We start from the raw sequence: 22,929 nt of genomic DNA, 5'->3' as shown, positions 1-22,929 counted from the left end.
TTAGGGTGCAGTGAACACAATCTTTGTGGGGTACAGTGAACAGAATCTTTGTGGGGTGCAGTGAACACAATCTTTGGGGGGTACAGTGAACACAATCTTTGTGAGGTGCAGTGAACACAATCTTTGTGGGGTGCAGTGAACACAATCATTGTGGGGTGCAGTGAACTCAATCTTTGTGGGGTACAGTGAACACAATCTCATACTTCTGAAGATTTGAGGGTGCTGCCTGTTCCATACCCCCCCTACTCCTCATCTAGCCTTTTAGGGGTACAAACAATAGTAATTGGGGCCTAGTGTGGTTGTGTACGTGTGATATACATACACTTTTTTTGGATCATATTTTCTATTCCGCTATTTAATCAAAAACCTTTGGGGATCAGTTAAATTGGGGGATAGTCTGTGTTGGTACGTGTGAGAGAGATCCACCTTTCCAAGTTGTTGGGGTTCATCTCATACTTCTGAAGGTTTGAGGGTGCTGCCTGTTCCATACTCCCCCTACTCCTCATCTAGCCTTTTAGGGGTACAAACAATAGTAATTGGGGCCTAGTGTGGTTGTGTACGTGTGATATACATACACTTTTTTTGGATCATATTTTCTATTCCGCTATTTAATCAAAAACCTTTGGGGATCAGTTAAATTGGGGGATAGTCTGTGTTGGTACGTGTGAGAGAGATCCACCTTTCCAAGTTGTTGGGGTTCATCTCATACTTCTGAAGGTTTGAGGGTGCTGCCTGTTCCATACTCCCCCTACTCCTAGCCTTTTAGGGGTACAAACAATAGTAATTGGGGCCTAGTGTGGTTGTGTACGTGTGATATACATACACTTTTTTTGGATCATATTTTCTATTCCGCTATTTAATCAAAAACCTTTGGGGATCAGTTAAATTGGGGGATAGTCTGTGTTGGTACGTGTGAGAGAGATCCACCTTTCCAAGTTGTTGGGGTTCATCTCATACTTCTGAAGGTTTGAGGGTGCTGCCTGTTCCATACTCCCCCTACTCCTAGCCTTTTAGGGGTACAAACAATAGTAATTGGGGCCTAGTGTGGTTGTGTACGTGTGATATACATACACTTTTTTTGGATCATATTTTCTATTCCGCTATTTAATCAAAAACCTTTGGGGATCAGTTAAATTGGGGGATAGTCTGTGTTGGTACGTGTGAGAGAGATCCACCTTTCCAAGTTGTTGGGGTTCATCTCATACTTCTGAAGGTTTGAGGGTGCTGCCTGTTCCATACCCCCCCTACTCCTCATCTAGCCTTTTAGGGGTACAAACAATAGTAATTGGGGCCTAGTGTGGTTGTGTACGTGTGATATACATACACTTTTTTTGGATCATATTTTCTATTCCGCTATTTAATCAAAAACCTTTGGGGATCAGTTAAATTGGGGGATAGTCTGTGTTGGTACGTGTGAGAGAGATCCACCTTTCCAAGTTGTTGGGGTTCATCTCATACTTCTGAAGGTTTGAGGGTGCTGCCTGTTCCATACTCCCCCTACTCCTAGCCTTTTAGGGGTACAAACAATAGTAATTGGGGCCTAGTGTGGTTGTGTACGTGTGATATACATACACTTTTTTTGGATCATATTTTCTATTCCGCTATTTAATCAAAAACCTTTGGGGATCAGTTAAATTGGGGGATAGTCTGTGTTGGTACGTGTGAGAGAGATCCACCTTTCCAAGTTGTTGGGGTTCATCTCATACTTCTGAAGGTTTGAGGGTGCTGCCTGTTCCATACCCCCCCTACTCCTCATCTAGCCTTTTAGGGGTACAAACAATAGTAATTGGGGCCTAGTGTGGTTGTGTACGTGTGATATACATACACTTTTTTTGGATCATATTTTCTATTCCGCTATTTAATCAAAAACCTTTGGGGATCAGTTAAATTGGGGGATAGTCTGTGTTGGTACGTGTGAGAGAGATCCACCTTTCCAAGTTGTTGGGGTTCATCTCATACTTCTGAAGGTTTGAGGGTGCTGCCTGTTCCATACTCCCCCTACTCCTCATCTAGCCTTTTAGGGGTACAAACAATAGTAATTGGGGCCCAGTGTGGTTGTGTACGTGTGATATACATACACTTTTTTTGGATCATATTTTCTATTCCGCTATTTAATCAAAAACCTTTGGGGATCAGTTAAATTGGGGGATAGTCTGTGTTGGTACGTGTGAGAGAGATCCACCTTTCCAAGTTGTTGGGGTTCATCTCATACTTCTGAAGGTTTGAGGGTGCTGCCTGTTCCATACCCCCCCTACTCCTCATCTAGCCTTTTAGGGGTACAAACAATAGTAATTGGGGCCTAGTGTGGTTGTGTACGTGTGATATACATACACTTTTTTGGGATCATATTTTCTATTCCGCTATTTAATCAAAAACCTTTGGGGATCAGTTAAATTGGGGGATAGTCTGTGTTGGTACGTGTGAGAGAGATCCACCTTTCCAAGTTGTTGGGGTTCATCTCATACTTCTGAAGGTTTGAGGGTGCTGCCTGTTCCATACCCCCCCTACTCCTCATCTAGCCTTTTAGGGGTACAAACAATAGTAATTGGGGCCTAGTGTGGTTGTGTACGTGTGATATACATACACTTTTTTTGGATCATATTTTCTATTCCGCTATTTAATCAAAAACCTTTGGGGATCAGTTAAATTGGGGGATAGTCTGTGTTGGTACGTGTGAGAGAGATCCACCTTTCCAAGTTTTTGGGGTTCATCTCATACTTCTGAAGATTTGAGGGTGCTGCCTGTTCCATACCCCCCCTACTCCTCATCTAGCCTTTTAGGGGTACAAACAATAGTAATTGGGGCCTAGTGTGGTTGTGTACGTGTGATATACATACACTTTTTTTGGATCATATTTTCTATTCCGCTATTTAATCAAAAACCTTTGGGGATCAGTTAAATTGGGGGATAGTCTGTGTTGGTACGTGTGAGAGAGATCCACCTTTCCAAGTTGTTGGGGTTCATCTCATACTTCTGAAGGTTTGAGGGTGCTGCCTGTTCCATACTCCCCCTACTCCTCATCTAGCCTTTTAGGGGTACAAACAATAGTAATTGGGGCCTAGTGTGGTTGTGTACGTGTGATATACATACACTTTTTTTGGATCATATTTTCTATTCCGCTATTTAATCAAAAACCTTTGGGGATCAGTTAAATTGGGGGATAGTCTGTGTTGGTACGTGTGAGAGAGATCCACCTTTCCAAGTTGTTGGGGTTCATCTCATACTTCTGAAGGTTTGAGGGTGCTGCCTGTTCCATACTCCCCCTACTCCTAGCCTTTTAGGGGTACAAACAATAGTAATTGGGGCCTAGTGTGGTTGTGTACGTGTGATATACATACACTTTTTTTGGATCATATTTTCTATTCCACTATTTAATCAAAAACCTTTGGGGATCAGTTAAATTGGGGGATAGTCTGTGTTGGTACGTGTGAGAGAGATCCACCTTTCCAAGTTTTTGGGGTTCATCTCATACTTCTGAAGGTTTGAGGGTGCTGCCTGTTCCATACCCCCCCTACTCCTCATCTAGCCTTTTAGGGGTACAAACAATAGTAATTGGGGCCTAGTGTAGTTGTGTACGTGTGATATACATACACTTTTTTTGGATCATATTTTCTATTCCGCTATTTAATCAAAAACCTTTGGGGATCAGTTAAATTGGGGGATAGTCTGTGTTGGTACGTGTGAGAGAGATCCACCTTTCCAAGTTGTTGGGGTTCATCTCATACTTCTGAAGGTTTGAGGGTGCTGCCTGTTCCATACTCCCCCTACTCCTAGCCTTTTAGGGGTACAAACAATAGTAATTGGGGCCTAGTGTGGTTGTGTACGTGTGATATACATACACTTTTTTTGGATCATATTTTCTATTCCGCTATTTAATCAAAAACCTTTGGGGATCAGTTAAATTGGGGGATAGTCTGTGTTGGTACGTGTGAGAGAGATCCACCTTTCCAAGTTGTTGGGGTTCATCTCATACTTCTGAAGGTTTGAGGGTGCTGCCTGTTCCATACCCCCCCTACTCCTCATCTAGCCTTTTAGGGGTACAAACAATAGTAATTGGGGCCTAGTGTGGTTGTGTACGTGTGATATACATACACTTTTTTTGGATCATATTTTCTATTCCGCTATTTAATCAAAAACCTTTGGGGATCAGTTAAATTGGGGGATAGTCTGTGTTGGTACGTGTGAGAGAGATCCACCTTTCCAAGTTGTTGGGGTTCATCTCATACTTCTGAAGGTTTGAGGGTGCTGCCTGTTCCATACTCCCCCTACTCCTCATCTAGCCTTTTAGGGGTACAAACAATAGTAATTGGGGCCCAGTGTGGTTGTGTACGTGTGATATACATACACTTTTTTTGGATCATATTTTCTATTCCGCTATTTAATCAAAAACCTTTGGGGATCAGTTAAATTGGGGGATAGTCTGTGTTGGTACGTGTGAGAGAGATCCACCTTTCCAAGTTGTTGGGGTTCATCTCATACTTCTGAAGGTTTGAGGGTGCTGCCTGTTCCATACTCCCCCTACTCCTCATCTAGCCTTTTAGGGGTACAAACAATAGTAATTGGGGCCTAGTGTGGTTGTGTACGTGTGATATACATACACTTTTTTTGGATCATATTTTCTATTCCGCTATTTAATCAAAAACCTTTGGGGATCAGTTAAATTGGGGGATAGTCTGTGTTGGTACGTGTGAGAGAGATCCACCTTTCCAAGTTTTTGGGGTTCATCTCATACTTCTGAAGATTTGAGGGTGCTGCCTGTTCCATACCCCCCCTACTCCTCATCTAGCCTTTTAGGGGTACAAACAATAGTAATTGGGGCCTAGTGTGGTTGTGTACGTGTGATATACATACACTTTTTTTGGATCATATTTTCTATTCCGCTATTTAATCAAAAACCTTTGGGGATCAGTTAAATTGGGGGATAGTCTGTGTTGGTACGTGTGAGAGAGATCCACCTTTCCAAGTTGTTGGGGTTCATCTCATACTTCTGAAGGTTTGAGGGTGCTGCCTGTTCCATACTCCCCCTACTCCTCATCTAGCCTTTTAGGGGTACAAACAATAGTAATTGGGGCCTAGTGTGGTTGTGTACGTGTGATATACATACACTTTTTTTGGATCATATTTTCTATTCCGCTATTTAATCAAAAACCTTTGGGGATCAGTTAAATTGGGGGATAGTCTGTGTTGGTACGTGTGAGAGAGATCCACCTTTCCAAGTTGTTGGGGTTCATCTCATACTTCTGAAGGTTTGAGGGTGCTGCCTGTTCCATACTCCCCCTACTCCTAGCCTTTTAGGGGTACAAACAATAGTAATTGGGGCCTAGTGTGGTTGTGTACGTGTGATATACATACACTTTTTTTGGATCATATTTTCTATTCCGCTATTTAATCAAAAACCTTTGGGGATCAGTTAAATTGGGGGATAGTCTGTGTTGGTACGTGTGAGAGAGATCCACCTTTCCAAGTTGTTGGGGTTCATCTCATACTTCTGAAGGTTTGAGGGTGCTGCCTGTTCCATACTCCCCCTACTCCTAGCCTTTTAGGGGTACAAACAATAGTAATTGGGGCCTAGTGTGGTTGTGTACGTGTGATATACATACACTTTTTTTGGATCATATTTTCTATTCCGCTATTTAATCAAAAACCTTTGGGGATCAGTTAAATTGGGGGATAGTCTGTGTTGGTACGTGTGAGAGAGATCCACCTTTCCAAGTTGTTGGGGTTCATCTCATACTTCTGAAGGTTTGAGGGTGCTGCCTGTTCCATACCCCCCCTACTCCTCATCTAGCCTTTTAGGGGTACAAACAATAGTAATTGGGGCCTAGTGTGGTTGTGTACGTGTGATATACATACACTTTTTTTGGATCATATTTTCTATTCCGCTATTTAATCAAAAACCTTTGGGGATCAGTTAAATTGGGGGATAGTCTGTGTTGGTACGTGTGAGAGAGATCCACCTTTCCAAGTTGTTGGGGTTCATCTCATACTTCTGAAGGTTTGAGGGTGCTGCCTGTTCCATACCCCCCCTACTCCTCATCTAGCCTTTTAGGGGTACAAACAATAGTAATTGGGGCCTAGTGTGGTTGTGTACGTGTGATATACATACACTTTTTTTGGATCATATTTTCTATTCCGCTATTTAATCAAAAACCTTTGGGGATCAGTTAAATTGGGGGATAGTCTGTGTTGGTACGTGTGAGAGAGATCCACCTTTCCAAGTTGTTGGGGTTCATCTCATACTTCTGAAGGTTTGAGGGTGCTGCCTGTTCCATACTCCCCCTACTCCTCATCTAGCCTTTTAGGGGTACAAACAATAGTAATTGGGGCCCAGTGTGGTTGTGTACGTGTGATATACATACACTTTTTTTGGATCATATTTTCTATTCCGCTATTTAATCAAAAACCTTTGGGGATCAGTTAAATTGGGGGATAGTCTGTGTTGGTACGTGTGAGAGAGATCCACCTTTCCAAGTTGTTGGGGTTCATCTCATACTTCTGAAGGTTTGAGGGTGCTGCCTGTTCCATACCCCCCCTACTCCTCATCTAGCCTTTTAGGGGTACAAACAATAGTAATTGGGGCCTAGTGTGGTTGTGTACGTGTGATATACATACACTTTTTTGGGATCATATTTTCTATTCCGCTATTTAATCAAAAACCTTTGGGGATCAGTTAAATTGGGGGATAGTCTGTGTTGGTACGTGTGAGAGAGATCCACCTTTCCAAGTTGTTGGGGTTCATCTCATACTTCTGAAGGTTTGAGGGTGCTGCCTGTTCCATACCCCCCCTACTCCTCATCTAGCCTTTTAGGGGTACAAACAATAGTAATTGGGGCCTAGTGTGGTTGTGTACGTGTGATATACATACACTTTTTTTGGATCATATTTTCTATTCCGCTATTTAATCAAAAACCTTTGGGGATCAGTTAAATTGGGGGATAGTCTGTGTTGGTACGTGTGAGAGAGATCCACCTTTCCAAGTTTTTGGGGTTCATCTCATACTTCTGAAGATTTGAGGGTGCTGCCTGTTCCATACCCCCCCTACTCCTCATCTAGCCTTTTAGGGGTACAAACAATAGTAATTGGGGCCTAGTGTGGTTGTGTACGTGTGATATACATACACTTTTTTTGGATCATATTTTCTATTCCGCTATTTAATCAAAAACCTTTGGGGATCAGTTAAATTGGGGGATAGTCTGTGTTGGTACGTGTGAGAGAGATCCACCTTTCCAAGTTGTTGGGGTTCATCTCATACTTCTGAAGGTTTGAGGGTGCTGCCTGTTCCATACTCCCCCTACTCCTCATCTAGCCTTTTAGGGGTACAAACAATAGTAATTGGGGCCTAGTGTGGTTGTGTACGTGTGATATACATACACTTTTTTTGGATCATATTTTCTATTCCGCTATTTAATCAAAAACCTTTGGGGATCAGTTAAATTGGGGGATAGTCTGTGTTGGTACGTGTGAGAGAGATCCACCTTTCCAAGTTGTTGGGGTTCATCTCATACTTCTGAAGGTTTGAGGGTGCTGCCTGTTCCATACTCCCCCTACTCCTAGCCTTTTAGGGGTACAAACAATAGTAATTGGGGCCTAGTGTGGTTGTGTACGTGTGATATACATACACTTTTTTTGGATCATATTTTCTATTCCACTATTTAATCAAAAACCTTTGGGGATCAGTTAAATTGGGGGATAGTCTGTGTTGGTACGTGTGAGAGAGATCCACCTTTCCAAGTTTTTGGGGTTCATCTCATACTTCTGAAGGTTTGAGGGTGCTGCCTGTTCCATACCCCCCCTACTCCTCATCTAGCCTTTTAGGGGTACAAACAATAGTAATTGGGGCCTAGTGTAGTTGTGTACGTGTGATATACATACACTTTTTTTGGATCATATTTTCTATTCCGCTATTTAATCAAAAACCTTTGGGGATCAGTTAAATTGGGGGATAGTCTGTGTTGGTACGTGTGAGAGAGATCCACCTTTCCAAGTTGTTGGGGTTCATCTCATACTTCTGAAGGTTTGAGGGTGCTGCCTGTTCCATACTCCCCCTACTCCTAGCCTTTTAGGGGTACAAACAATAGTAATTGGGGCCTAGTGTGGTTGTGTACGTGTGATATACATACACTTTTTTTGGATCATATTTTCTATTCCGCTATTTAATCAAAAACCTTTGGGGATCAGTTAAATTGGGGGATAGTCTGTGTTGGTACGTGTGAGAGAGATCCACCTTTCCAAGTTGTTGGGGTTCATCTCATACTTCTGAAGGTTTGAGGGTGCTGCCTGTTCCATACCCCCCCTACTCCTCATCTAGCCTTTTAGGGGTACAAACAATAGTAATTGGGGCCTAGTGTGGTTGTGTACGTGTGATATACATACACTTTTTTTGGATCATATTTTCTATTCCGCTATTTAATCAAAAACCTTTGGGGATCAGTTAAATTGGGGGATAGTCTGTGTTGGTACGTGTGAGAGAGATCCACCTTTCCAAGTTGTTGGGGTTCATCTCATACTTCTGAAGGTTTGAGGGTGCTGCCTGTTCCATACTCCCCCTACTCCTCATCTAGCCTTTTAGGGGTACAAACAATAGTAATTGGGGCCCAGTGTGGTTGTGTACGTGTGATATACATACACTTTTTTTGGATCATATTTTCTATTCCGCTATTTAATCAAAAACCTTTGGGGATCAGTTAAATTGGGGGATAGTCTGTGTTGGTACGTGTGAGAGAGATCCACCTTTCCAAGTTGTTGGGGTTCATCTCATACTTCTGAAGGTTTGAGGGTGCTGCCTGTTCCATACTCCCCCTACTCCTCATCTAGCCTTTTAGGGGTACAAACAATAGTAATTGGGGCCTAGTGTGGTTGTGTACGTGTGATATACATACACTTTTTTTGGATCATATTTTCTATTCCGCTATTTAATCAAAAACCTTTGGGGATCAGTTAAATTGGGGGATAGTCTGTGTTGGTACGTGTGAGAGAGATCCACCTTTCCAAGTTTTTGGGGTTCATCTCATACTTCTGAAGATTTGAGGGTGCTGCCTGTTCCATACCCCCCCTACTCCTCATCTAGCCTTTTAGGGGTACAAACAATAGTAATTGGGGCCTAGTGTGGTTGTGTACGTGTGATATACATACACTTTTTTTGGATCATATTTTCTATTCCGCTATTTAATCAAAAACCTTTGGGGATCAGTTAAATTGGGGGATAGTCTGTGTTGGTACGTGTGAGAGAGATCCACCTTTCCAAGTTGTTGGGGTTCATCTCATACTTCTGAAGGTTTGAGGGTGCTGCCTGTTCCATACTCCCCCTACTCCTCATCTAGCCTTTTAGGGGTACAAACAATAGTAATTGGGGCCTAGTGTGGTTGTGTACGTGTGATATACATACACTTTTTTTGGATCATATTTTCTATTCCGCTATTTAATCAAAAACCTTTGGGGATCAGTTAAATTGGGGGATAGTCTGTGTTGGTACGTGTGAGAGAGATCCACCTTTCCAAGTTGTTGGGGTTCATCTCATACTTCTGAAGGTTTGAGGGTGCTGCCTGTTCCATACTCCCCCTACTCCTAGCCTTTTAGGGGTACAAACAATAGTAATTGGGGCCTAGTGTGGTTGTGTACGTGTGATATACATACACTTTTTTTGGATCATATTTTCTATTCCGCTATTTAATCAAAAACCTTTGGGGATCAGTTAAATTGGGGGATAGTCTGTGTTGGTACGTGTGAGAGAGATCCACCTTTCCAAGTTGTTGGGGTTCATCTCATACTTCTGAAGGTTTGAGGGTGCTGCCTGTTCCATACTCCCCCTACTCCTCATCTAGCCTTTTAGGGGTACAAACAATAGTAATTGGGGCCCAGTGTGGTTGTGTACGTGTGATATACATACACTTTTTTTGGATCATATTTTCTATTCCGCTATTTAATCAAAAACCTTTGGGGATCAGTTAAATTGGGGGATAGTCTGTGTTGGTACGTGTGAGAGAGATCCACCTTTCCAAGTTGTTGGGGTTCATCTCATACTTCTGAAGGTTTGAGGGTGCTGCCTGTTCCATACCCCCCCTACTCCTCATCTAGCCTTTTAGGGGTACAAACAATAGTAATTGGGGCCTAGTGTGGTTGTGTACGTGTGATATACATACACTTTTTTGGGATCATATTTTCTATTCCGCTATTTAATCAAAAACCTTTGGGGATCAGTTAAATTGGGGGATAGTCTGTGTTGGTACGTGTGAGAGAGATCCACCTTTCCAAGTTGTTGGGGTTCATCTCATACTTCTGAAGGTTTGAGGGTGCTGCCTGTTCCATACCCCCCCTACTCCTCATCTAGCCTTTTAGGGGTACAAACAATAGTAATTGGGGCCTAGTGTGGTTGTGTACGTGTGATATACATACACTTTTTTTGGATCATATTTTCTATTCCGCTATTTAATCAAAAACCTTTGGGGATCAGTTAAATTGGGGGATAGTCTGTGTTGGTACGTGTGAGAGAGATCCACCTTTCCAAGTTTTTGGGGTTCATCTCATACTTCTGAAGATTTGAGGGTGCTGCCTGTTCCATACCCCCCCTACTCCTCATCTAGCCTTTTAGGGGTACAAACAATAGTAATTGGGGCCTAGTGTGGTTGTGTACGTGTGATATACATACACTTTTTTTGGATCATATTTTCTATTCCGCTATTTAATCAAAAACCTTTGGGGATCAGTTAAATTGGGGGATAGTCTGTGTTGGTACGTGTGAGAGAGATCCACCTTTCCAAGTTGTTGGGGTTCATCTCATACTTCTGAAGGTTTGAGGGTGCTGCCTGTTCCATACTCCCCCTACTCCTCATCTAGCCTTTTAGGGGTACAAACAATAGTAATTGGGGCCTAGTGTGGTTGTGTACGTGTGATATACATACACTTTTTTTGGATCATATTTTCTATTCCGCTATTTAATCAAAAACCTTTGGGGATCAGTTAAATTGGGGGATAGTCTGTGTTGGTACGTGTGAGAGAGATCCACCTTTCCAAGTTGTTGGGGTTCATCTCATACTTCTGAAGGTTTGAGGGTGCTGCCTGTTCCATACTCCCCCTACTCCTAGCCTTTTAGGGGTACAAACAATAGTAATTGGGGCCTAGTGTGGTTGTGTACGTGTGATATACATACACTTTTTTTGGATCATATTTTCTATTCCACTATTTAATCAAAAACCTTTGGGGATCAGTTAAATTGGGGGATAGTCTGTGTTGGTACGTGTGAGAGAGATCCACCTTTCCAAGTTTTTGGGGTTCATCTCATACTTCTGAAGGTTTGAGGGTGCTGCCTGTTCCATACCCCCCCTACTCCTCATCTAGCCTTTTAGGGGTACAAACAATAGTAATTGGGGCCTAGTGTAGTTGTGTACGTGTGATATACATACACTTTTTTTGGATCATATTTTCTATTCCGCTATTTAATCAAAAACCTTTGGGGATCAGTTAAATTGGGGGATAGTCTGTGTTGGTACGTGTGAGAGAGATCCACCTTTCCAAGTTGTTGGGGTTCATCTCATACTTCTGAAGGTTTGAGGGTGCTGCCTGTTCCATACTCCCCCTACTCCTAGCCTTTTAGGGGTACAAACAATAGTAATTGGGGCCTAGTGTGGTTGTGTACGTGTGATATACATACACTTTTTTTGGATCATATTTTCTATTCCGCTATTTAATCAAAAACCTTTGGGGATCAGTTAAATTGGGGGATAGTCTGTGTTGGTACGTGTGAGAGAGATCCACCTTTCCAAGTTGTTGGGGTTCATCTCATACTTCTGAAGGTTTGAGGGTGCTGCCTGTTCCATACCCCCCCTACTCCTCATCTAGCCTTTTAGGGGTACAAACAATAGTAATTGGGGCCTAGTGTGGTTGTGTACGTGTGATATACATACACTTTTTTTGGATCATATTTTCTATTCCGCTATTTAATCAAAAACCTTTGGGGATCAGTTAAATTGGGGGATAGTCTGTGTTGGTACGTGTGAGAGAGATCCACCTTTCCAAGTTGTTGGGGTTCATCTCATACTTCTGAAGGTTTGAGGGTGCTGCCTGTTCCATACTCCCCCTACTCCTCATCTAGCCTTTTAGGGGTACAAACAATAGTAATTGGGGCCCAGTGTGGTTGTGTACGTGTGATATACATACACTTTTTTTGGATCATATTTTCTATTCCGCTATTTAATCAAAAACCTTTGGGGATCAGTTAAATTGGGGGATAGTCTGTGTTGGTACGTGTGAGAGAGATCCACCTTTCCAAGTTGTTGGGGTTCATCTCATACTTCTGAAGGTTTGAGGGTGCTGCCTGTTCCATACTCCCCCTACTCCTCATCTAGCCTTTTAGGGGTACAAACAATAGTAATTGGGGCCTAGTGTGGTTGTGTACGTGTGATATACATACACTTTTTTTGGATCATATTTTCTATTCCGCTATTTAATCAAAAACCTTTGGGGATCAGTTAAATTGGGGGATAGTCTGTGTTGGTACGTGTGAGAGAGATCCACCTTTCCAAGTTTTTGGGGTTCATCTCATACTTCTGAAGATTTGAGGGTGCTGCCTGTTCCATACCCCCCCTACTCCTCATCTAGCCTTTTAGGGGTACAAACAATAGTAATTGGGGCCTAGTGTGGTTGTGTACGTGTGATATACATACACTTTTTTTGGATCATATTTTCTATTCCGCTATTTAATCAAAAACCTTTGGGGATCAGTTAAATTGGGGGATAGTCTGTGTTGGTACGTGTGAGAGAGATCCACCTTTCCAAGTTGTTGGGGTTCATCTCATACTTCTGAAGGTTTGAGGGTGCTGCCTGTTCCATACTCCCCCTACTCCTCATCTAGCCTTTTAGGGGTACAAACAATAGTAATTGGGGCCTAGTGTGGTTGTGTACGTGTGATATACATACACTTTTTTTGGATCATATTTTCTATTCCGCTATTTAATCAAAAACCTTTGGGGATCAGTTAAATTGGGGGATAGTCTGTGTTGGTACGTGTGAGAGAGATCCACCTTTCCAAGTTGTTGGGGTTCATCTCATACTTCTGAAGGTTTGAGGGTGCTGCCTGTTCCATACTCCCCCTACTCCTAGCCTTTTAGGGGTACAAACAATAGTAATTGGGGCCTAGTGTGGTTGTGTACGTGTGATATACATACACTTTTTTTGGATCATATTTTCTATTCCGCTATTTAATCAAAAACCTTTGGGGATCAGTTAAATTGGGGGATAGTCTGTGTTGGTACGTGTGAGAGAGATCCACCTTTCCAAGTTGTTGGGGTTCATCTCATACTTCTGAAGGTTTGAGGGTGCTGCCTGTTCCATACTCCCCCTACTCCTCATCTAGCCTTTTAGGGGTACAAACAATAGTAATTGGGGCCCAGTGTGGTTGTGTACGTGTGATATACATACACTTTTTTTGGATCATATTTTCTATTCCGCTATTTAATCAAAAACCTTTGGGGATCAGTTAAATTGGGGGATAGTCTGTGTTGGTACGTGTGAGAGAGATCCACCTTTCCAAGTTGTTGGGGTTCATCTCATACTTCTGAAGGTTTGAGGGTGCTGCCTGTTCCATACCCCCCCTACTCCTCATCTAGCCTTTTAGGGGTACAAACAATAGTAATTGGGGCCTAGTGTGGTTGTGTACGTGTGATATACATACACTTTTTTGGGATCATATTTTCTATTCCGCTATTTAATCAAAAACCTTTGGGGATCAGTTAAATTGGGGGATAGTCTGTGTTGGTACGTGTGAGAGAGATCCACCTTTCCAAGTTGTTGGGGTTCATCTCATACTTCTGAAGGTTTGAGGGTGCTGCCTGTTCCATACCCCCCCTACTCCTCATCTAGCCTTTTAGGGGTACAAACAATAGTAATTGGGGCCTAGTGTGGTTGTGTACGTGTGATATACATACACTTTTTTTGGATCATATTTTCTATTCCGCTATTTAATCAAAAACCTTTGGGGATCAGTTAAATTGGGGGATAGTCTGTGTTGGTACGTGTGAGAGAGATCCACCTTTCCAAGTTTTTGGGGTTCATCTCATACTTCTGAAGATTTGAGGGTGCTGCCTGTTCCATACCCCCCCTACTCCTCATCTAGCCTTTTAGGGGTACAAACAATAGTAATTGGGGCCTAGTGTGGTTGTGTACGTGTGATATACATACACTTTTTTTGGATCATATTTTCTATTCCGCTATTTAATCAAAAACCTTTGGGGATCAGTTAAATTGGGGGATAGTCTGTGTTGGTACGTGTGAGAGAGATCCACCTTTCCAAGTTGTTGGGGTTCATCTCATACTTCTGAAGGTTTGAGGGTGCTGCCTGTTCCATACTCCCCCTACTCCTCATCTAGCCTTTTAGGGGTACAAACAATAGTAATTGGGGCCTAGTGTGGTTGTGTACGTGTGATATACATACACTTTTTTTGGATCATATTTTCTATTCCGCTATTTAATCAAAAACCTTTGGGGATCAGTTAAATTGGGGGATAGTCTGTGTTGGTACGTGTGAGAGAGATCCACCTTTCCAAGTTGTTGGGGTTCATCTCATACTTCTGAAGGTTTGAGGGTGCTGCCTGTTCCATACTCCCCCTACTCCTAGCCTTTTAGGGGTACAAACAATAGTAATTGGGGCCTAGTGTGGTTGTGTACGTGTGATATACATACACTTTTTTTGGATCATATTTTCTATTCCACTATTTAATCAAAAACCTTTGGGGATCAGTTAAATTGGGGGATAGTCTGTGTTGGTACGTGTGAGAGAGATCCACCTTTCCAAGTTTTTGGGGTTCATCTCATACTTCTGAAGGTTTGAGGGTGCTGCCTGTTCCATACCCCCCCTACTCCTCATCTAGCCTTTTAGGGGTACAAACAATAGTAATTGGGGCCTAGTGTAGTTGTGTACGTGTGATATACATACACTTTTTTTGGATCATATTTTCTATTCCGCTATTTAATCAAAAACCTTTGGGGATCAGTTAAATTGGGGGATAGTCTGTGTTGGTACGTGTGAGAGAGATCCACCTTTCCAAGTTGTTGGGGTTCATCTCATACTTCTGAAGGTTTGAGGGTGCTGCCTGTTCCATACTCCCCCTACTCCTAGCCTTTTAGGGGTACAAACAATAGTAATTGGGGCCTAGTGTGGTTGTGTACGTGTGATATACATACACTTTTTTTGGATCATATTTTCTATTCCGCTATTTAATCAAAAACCTTTGGGGATCAGTTAAATTGGGGGATAGTCTGTGTTGGTACGTGTGAGAGAGATCCACCTTTCCAAGTTGTTGGGGTTCATCTCATACTTCTGAAGGTTTGAGGGTGCTGCCTGTTCCATACCCCCCCTACTCCTCATCTAGCCTTTTAGGGGTACAAACAATAGTAATTGGGGCCTAGTGTGGTTGTGTACGTGTGATATACATACACTTTTTTTGGATCATATTTTCTATTCCGCTATTTAATCAAAAACCTTTGGGGATCAGTTAAATTGGGGGATAGTCTGTGTTGGTACGTGTGAGAGAGATCCACCTTTCCAAGTTGTTGGGGTTCATCTCATACTTCTGAAGGTTTGAGGGTGCTGCCTGTTCCATACTCCCCCTACTCCTCATCTAGCCTTTTAGGGGTACAAACAATAGTAATTGGGGCCCAGTGTGGTTGTGTACGTGTGATATACATACACTTTTTTTGGATCATATTTTCTATTCCGCTATTTAATCAAAAACCTTTGGGGATCAGTTAAATTGGGGGATAGTCTGTGTTGGTACGTGTGAGAGAGATCCACCTTTCCAAGTTGTTGGGGTTCATCTCATACTTCTGAAGGTTTGAGGGTGCTGCCTGTTCCATACTCCCCCTACTCCTCATCTAGCCTTTTAGGGGTACAAACAATAGTAATTGGGGCCTAGTGTGGTTGTGTACGTGTGATATACATACACTTTTTTTGGATCATATTTTCTATTCCGCTATTTAATCAAAAACCTTTGGGGATCAGTTAAATTGGGGGATAGTCTGTGTTGGTACGTGTGAGAGAGATCCACCTTTCCAAGTTTTTGGGGTTCATCTCATACTTCTGAAGATTTGAGGGTGCTGCCTGTTCCATACCCCCCCTACTCCTCATCTAGCCTTTTAGGGGTACAAACAATAGTAATTGGGGCCTAGTGTGGTTGTGTACGTGTGATATACATACACTTTTTTTGGATCATATTTTCTATTCCGCTATTTAATCAAAAACCTTTGGGGATCAGTTAAATTGGGGGATAGTCTGTGTTGGTACGTGTGAGAGAGATCCACCTTTCCAAGTTGTTGGGGTTCATCTCATACTTCTGAAGGTTTGAGGGTGCTGCCTGTTCCATACTCCCCCTACTCCTCATCTAGCCTTTTAGGGGTACAAACAATAGTAATTGGGGCCTAGTGTGGTTGTGTACGTGTGATATACATACACTTTTTTTGGATCATATTTTCTATTCCGCTATTTAATCAAAAACCTTTGGGGATCAGTTAAATTGGGGGATAGTCTGTGTTGGTACGTGTGAGAGAGATCCACCTTTCCAAGTTTTTGGGGTTCATCTCATACTTCTGAAGATTTGAGGGTGCTGCCTGTTCCATACCCCCCCTACTCCTCATCTAGCCTTTTAGGGGTACAAACAATAGTAATTGGGGCCTAGTGTGGTTGTGTACGTGTGATATACATACACTTTTTTTGGATCATATTTTCTATTCCGCTATTTAATCAAAAACCTTTGGGGATCAGTTAAATTGGGGGATAGTCTGTGTTGGTACGTGTGAGAGAGATCCACCTTTCCAAGTTGTTGGGGTTCATCTCATACTTCTGAAGGTTTGAGGGTGCTGCCTGTTCCATACTCCCCCTACTCCTCATCTAGCCTTTTAGGGGTACAAACAATAGTAATTGGGGCCTAGTGTGGTTGTGTACGTGTGATATACATACACTTTTTTTGGATCATATTTTCTATTCCGCTATTTAATCAAAAACCTTTGGGGATCAGTTAAATTGGGGGATAGTCTGTGTTGGTACGTGTGAGAGAGATCCACCTTTCCAAGTTGTTGGGGTTCATCTCATACTTCTGAAGGTTTGAGGGTGCTGCCTGTTCCATACTCCCCCTACTCCTAGCCTTTTAGGGGTACAAACAATAGTAATTGGGGCCTAGTGTGGTTGTGTACGTGTGATATACATACACTTTTTTTGGATCATATTTTCTATTCCGCTATTTAATCAAAAACCTTTGGGGATCAGTTAAATTGGGGGATAGTCTGTGTTGGTACGTGTGAGAGAGATCCACCTTTCCAAGTTGTTGGGGTTCATCTCATACTTCTGAAGGTTTGAGGGTGCTGCCTGTTCCATACCCCCCCTACTCCTCATCTAGCCTTTTAGGGGTACAAACAATAGTAATTGGGGCCTAGTGTGGTTGTGTACGTGTGATATACATACACTTTTTTTGGATCATATTTTCTATTCCGCTATTTAATCAAAAACCTTTGGGGATCAGTTAAATTGGGGGATAGTCTGTGTTGGTACGTGTGAGAGAGATCCACCTTTCCAAGTTGTTGGGGTTCATCTCATACTTCTGAAGGTTTGAGGGTGCTGCCTGTTCCATACTCCCCCTACTCCTCATCTAGCCTTTTAGGGGTACAAACAATAGTAATTGGGGCCCAGTGTGGTTGTGTACGTGTGATATACATACACTTTTTTTGGATCATATTTTCTATTCCGCTATTTAATCAAAAACCTTTGGGGATCAGTTAAATTGGGGGATAGTCTGTGTTGGTACGTGTGAGAGAGATCCACCTTTCCAAGTTGTTGGGGTTCATCTCATACTTCTGAAGGTTTGAGGGTGCTGCCTGTTCCATACCCCCCCTACTCCTCATCTAGCCTTTTAGGGGTACAAACAATAGTAATTGGGGCCTAGTGTGGTTGTGTACGTGTGATATACATACACTTTTTTGGGATCATATTTTCTATTCCGCTATTTAATCAAAAACCTTTGGGGATCAGTTAAATTGGGGGATAGTCTGTGTTGGTACGTGTGAGAGAGATCCACCTTTCCAAGTTGTTGGGGTTCATCTCATACTTCTGAAGGTTTGAGGGTGCTGCCTGTTCCATACCCCCCCTACTCCTCATCTAGCCTTTTAGGGGTACAAACAATAGTAATTGGGGCCTAGTGTGGTTGTGTACGTGTGATATACATACACTTTTTTTGGATCATATTTTCTATTCCGCTATTTAATCAAAAACCTTTGGGGATCAGTTAAATTGGGGGATAGTCTGTGTTGGTACGTGTGAGAGAGATCCACCTTTCCAAGTTTTTGGGGTTCATCTCATACTTCTGAAGATTTGAGGGTGCTGCCTGTTCCATACCCCCCCTACTCCTCATCTAGCCTTTTAGGGGTACAAACAATAGTAATTGGGGCCTAGTGTGGTTGTGTACGTGTGATATACATACACTTTTTTTGGATCATATTTTCTATTCCGCTATTTAATCAAAAACCTTTGGGGATCAGTTAAATTGGGGGATAGTCTGTGTTGGTACGTGTGAGAGAGATCCACCTTTCCAAGTTGTTGGGGTTCATCTCATACTTCTGAAGGTTTGAGGGTGCTGCCTGTTCCATACTCCCCCTACTCCTAGCCTTTTAGGGGTACAAACAATAGTAATTGGGGCCTAGTGTGGTTGTGTACGTGTGATATACATACACTTTTTTTGATCATATTTCCTATTCCGCTATTCAATAAAAACCTTTGAGGATCAATTGAATTGCGGGATAGTCTGTGTCGGTACGTGTGAGATCCACCTTTCCAAGTTTTTGGGGTTCATCTCATACTTCTGAAGATTTGAGGGTGCTGCCTGTTCCATACTCCTCCTCCTACTCCTCATCCATCCTTTTAGGGGTACAAACAATAGTAATTGGGGCCTAGTGTGGTTGTGTACGTGCGAGATACATACACTTTTTTTGATCATATTTCCTATTCCGCTATTCAATAAAAACCTTTGAGGATCAATTGAATTGCGGGATAGTCTGTGTCGGTACGTGTGAGATCCACCTTTCCAAGTTTTTGGGGTTCATCTCATACTTCTGAAGATTTGAGGGTGCTGTCTGTTCCATACTCCTCCTACTCCTCATCCATCCTTTTAGGGGTAGAAACAATAGTAATTGGGGCCTAGTGTGGTTTTGTACGTGCGAGATACATACACTTTTTTGGATCATATTTCCTATTCCGCTATTCAATAAAAACCTTTCTAGGGCAAGATCTTAAATTACAGAAATATGAGGAGACCGTCAAATAAGGGCCGTGGCCTGGGTCGTGGTGCTGCTGGTAGAGCTCCTGTTGCAAGGAGAGGACGTGGTCGATCTGTGCCAGCTACACGCACAAGTGAAACACCTTCCTCAAGTGTGAGTAGGCGACAGAACCTGCATCAGTATTTGGTAGGGCATCAAACGCCCCTAGAAGTGATGAGGCCAGAACAAGTTGAGGCGATAGTAGATTGGTTTGCTGCTGACAGTGCCTCCAGTTCCTTCACATTGTCTCCCACCCAGTCTACTGCAGAAAGGTCAGAGTTGGCACCTGCAGCCAATGTCCAACCGTCTTTCACCTCACCCCCTTGCAAATCAGGCCAGCAGTCTGAGCCCCAAGCCATACAGCAGTCTCTTATTCTTTTTGAGGACTCTGTCAGCAGGGTTTCCCAGGGCCATCCACCTAGCCCTGCCCCAGAAGTGGAAGAGATTGAGTGCAGCGATGCCCAACCACTTATTTCTCAAGATGAGTACATGCAAGGATCATCGCAGCACGTCTCCGATGATGACGAAACGCAGGTGCCAACTGCTGCGGCGTTCAGCATTGTGGAGACCGACAAGGAGGGCAGGGGTGAAGACTGGGTGGAAGATGATGTGGAGGACGATGAGGTCCTCGACCCCACATGGAATGAACGTCATGCAGGTGACCTGAGTAGTTTGGAGGAAGAGGCGGTGGTCGCACAGAGCCACCAGCACAGCAGAAGAGGGAGCAGGGTGCAGAAGCGGAGCGGCCGTGCCCTAGACACTACGCCCGCTACTGCCCAACGCAGCAAGGGAACGAGCGCACCAAAGTCAGCTCAAAGGAGTTCTCTAGCGTGGAAGTTCTTTAGAAAATGTGCTGATGACAGGACACGAGTGGTTTGCACCCTGTGCAATCAGAGCTTGAAGCGAGGCATAAACCTTCTCAACCTGAGCACAACCTGCATGATCAGGCATCTAAGTGCAAAGCACGAGCTGCAGTGGAGTACACACCTTCAAAACCAAGAAACGTCTCTGGCTCATCCTGCTTCCTCTTCTGCTGCAGTCTCGGCCGCTCCAGCCACATCTGTAGTGATACCGGCACCTGCCACCCCGCAAACAGACGATCTGTCAGCAACACCACCACCTGGGTCACCAACAACCATCTCCACAATGTCCCGTGGAAGCGTTCAGCTTTCCATCTCCCAAACACTTGAGAGGAAGAGGAAGTACCCCCCTACCCACCCGCGATCCCTGGCCCTGAATGCCAGCATTTCAAAATTATTGGCCTTTGAAATGCTGTCATTCCGTCTGGTGGAGACGCACAGTTTTAAAAACCTTATGTCGGTGGCTGTCCCACAGTACGTCGTGCCCAGCCGCCACTACTTTTCCAGGCAAGCCATCCCTTCCCTGCACAACCAAGTGGGGGAAAATATCAGGTGTGCACTGCGCAACGCCATCTGTGCCAAGGTCCACCTAACTACGGATACGTGGACCAGTAAGCACGGTCTGGGGCGTTATATCTCCCTAACGGCACACTGGGTAAATGCAGTGGCGGATGGGCCTGAGGCGGATAGCAATTTGGCGCATGTCCTTCCACCACCGAGGATTGCAGGGCGCTTCAGTTTGCCTCCTGTTCCTAACTCCTCCTACTCCGCTTCCTCATCCTCTACCGCCTCCTCATCCGGACAGCGTAACACCTTCACCACCAACTTCAGCACGGCCAGGGGTAAACGACAGCAGGCAGTTTTACAACTTGCCTGTTTGGGGGACAAACCACACACCGCGCAGGAGTTGTGGAGGAGCATGGAACAGCAGACAAATGAGTGGTTGCTGCCAGCGAGCCTCAAGCCCGGCCTGGTGGTGTGCGATAACGGGCGAAATCTCATAGCAGCTCTGGGCCTAGCCGGTTTGACGCACATCCCTTGCCTGGCGCATGTGCTGAATTTGGTGGTGCAGAGGTTCCTTAAAAACTACCCCGATATGTCAGAGCTGCTGCAGAAAGTGCGGGCCGTTTGTGCGCACTTTCGGCGTTCTCACCCTGCTGCTGCTCGCCTGGCAGCGCTGCAGCGTAACTTCGGCCTTCCCGCTCACCGCCTCATATGTGACGTGCCCACAAGGTGGAACTCCACCTTGCACATGCTGGAAAGACTGTGCGAGCAGCAGCAGGCCATAGTGGAGTTTCAGCTGCAGCACGCACGCGTGAGTCGCTCTGCGGAACAGCACCACTTCACCACCAATAACTGGGCCTCCATGCGAGACCTGTGTGCCTTGTTGCGCTGTTTTGAGTACTCCACCAACATGGCCAGTGGCAATGACGCCGTTCTCAGCTTAACTATCCCACTTCTATGCCTCCTTGAAAAAACAATTCGGGCGATGATGGAAGAGGATGTGGCACAGGATGAGGAGGAGGAGGAGGATGAAGAGGTAACATTTCCAAGGCTTTCAGGGCAGTCATTCGCAAGGGGCTCCGAGGGTGGGTTCCTGCACACGCAAACGCCAGGGACGCAATTGTCCAGCAGGGGCACAGTTCTGGAGGATGAGGAGGATGAGGAGGAGGAGGAGCTGGAGGAGGAGATGGAACCATGTTCACAGCAGGGTGGCACCCAGGCCAGCTCATGGCCATCACTGGTGCGTGGCTGGGGGGATACAGAGGACACGGACGATACACCTCCCACAGAGGACAGCCTTTCGTCGCCTCTGGGCAGCCTGGCACACATGAGCGATTACATGCTGCAGTGTCTCCACAACGACCGCCGAGTTGCCCACATTCTAACTTGTGCTGATTACTGGGTGGCCACGCTGCTGGATCCCCGTTACAAGGACAACGTACCGTCCTTAATTCACTCACTGGAGCGCGATCGCAAGATGCGCGAGTACAAGCGCACGCTGGTAGACGCCATGCTGCTGGCATTCCCATCTGACAGCGGGGCCACAGTGGAAGCACAAGGCAGAGGAGGAGGAGGAGGAGGTCGCCAACGCAACCAGGGCACCGCCAGCACCTCAGAAGGCAGGGTTAGCATGGCCGAAATGTGGAAAAGCTTTGTCAGCACGCCACAACAAACAGCAGCACCAGCAGCTCAGATGGAACGTCTTAGCAGGAGGCAGCATTTTACCAACATGGTGGAGCAGTATGTGTGCACACGCCTACATGTAGTGAATGACGGGTCTGCCCCCTTCAACTTCTGGGTCTCCAAATTGGGCACATGGCCTGAGCTTGCCCTTTACGCCTTGGAGGTGCTGGCGTGCCCTGCAGCCAGTGTATTATCTGAACGGGTATTTAGCACGGCTGGGGGCGTTATAACAGACAAGCGCAGCCGCCTGTCCAGAGACAATGTGGACAAGCTCACGTTCATTAAAATGAACCAGGCATGGATCCCACGGGACTTTTCCGTACCTTATGCAGAATAGCAATGGATACCGACCTTACCCACCCATTGTTCCATTTTTGCTCTTTCTCACTCTTTTGGGGTGTACCCTCATTTAAAATTTTTGAAAAGAAGCAGTGTTGGCTACCTCGTCCTCCTCCTCAGGGCCAGATTAATGTAGGGGCTATTGGAGCTGCAGCTCCAGGCCCCTACCTTTTATATAGGCCCCGGGTTGGCCATATTCACTGTTACCGCTCTTCTGTCACTTGTAAACACAGAAGTCTGGCTTCTATGCTCG

This window comes from Pelophylax lessonae, assembly GCF_965119305.1.
Source record: "Pelophylax lessonae genome assembly, chromosome: 6".
Classification (NCBI taxonomy): Eukaryota; Metazoa; Chordata; class Amphibia; order Anura; family Ranidae; genus Pelophylax; species Pelophylax lessonae.
This window is presented reverse-complemented; position numbering follows the sequence as displayed.